Source organism: Chinchilla lanigera, unplaced genomic scaffold (genome assembly GCF_000276665.1).
Source record: "Chinchilla lanigera isolate Chin_1 unplaced genomic scaffold, ChiLan1.0 scaffold00110, whole genome shotgun sequence".
Classification (NCBI taxonomy): Eukaryota; Metazoa; Chordata; class Mammalia; order Rodentia; family Chinchillidae; genus Chinchilla; species Chinchilla lanigera.
The window spans coordinates 5,794,160-5,795,026 of record NW_004955511.1 but is presented as its reverse complement, the minus strand read 5'-3'; positions in this window follow the sequence as shown (position 1 = coordinate 5,795,026).

The following is an 867-nucleotide window of genomic DNA, read 5'->3' as shown; positions in this document are numbered from 1 at the left end:
ACATTTAAGCATAGGGTTGTAGGACAGAGACTGAAACATGTCACCAGCAAAATGCGGGGCAGGAGGAAGGGGTCTAGCTCTTCCAGCAGCTAGGCTAGAAGAGCTGGCTCTCTGGCACACAGTCACGGCAGAGGCCGCAGAGAGCCAGCCTTCCTCTGCCGTGCACCCGCACTGCCCTGCTGCGGCCCTCTGGGAGCCCGGGCGGCTGGGCAGGGGCCGAGAGCACTGTGACCGGCGTCAGGCAGGAACACCCGGCTGCGAAGCTCCAGTCCCCGTGCAGGAGCGGCCCAGCGTTCAAATCTCCCACTTCCACATGAGCAGGGCCCCAGGGCCATCACCCAGATAAGAGAGCCTCTAAGTTAGGAAAACGGAAGAAAAAGGGGGGGCGGGTAGAGGGAAGTGGGGGAACCCAAGGTCAGTGTCCCTAGAGGAAGAAAAGAATGCATTGCATTCATGAAATAAGAACTTAAGAACCTCATTCTGTGAAAGCAAGCATGTAGTGTCCAGAAAGAACTCTCAAGCTGGGTGTGGTGGCGCATGCCTGTGATCGCAGCACTCTGGAGGCTGAGGCAGGATTGTTCCAAATTTGAGAAAGCAGTCTGGGCTACACAGTGAGCCAAGGCTGGCCTAAGCTACAAAGCGAGACCCTGTCTCAAAAAATGCTCTTGAATTATATTTTCAAAAAGATAGGGCCAGGAAGATAGCTCAGCGGTACAGCGCCTGCCTGGCAAGTGCAAGGTCCTAAATTCAATTCCAGGTATGCACACATACACACACACACCAAAAAAACCCTCAAATCCAAAATTGAATCTAAAAATGTACATTAGGTATTGTGAAATAGGAAGAAAATGTTCCAGTGGGGAGGGG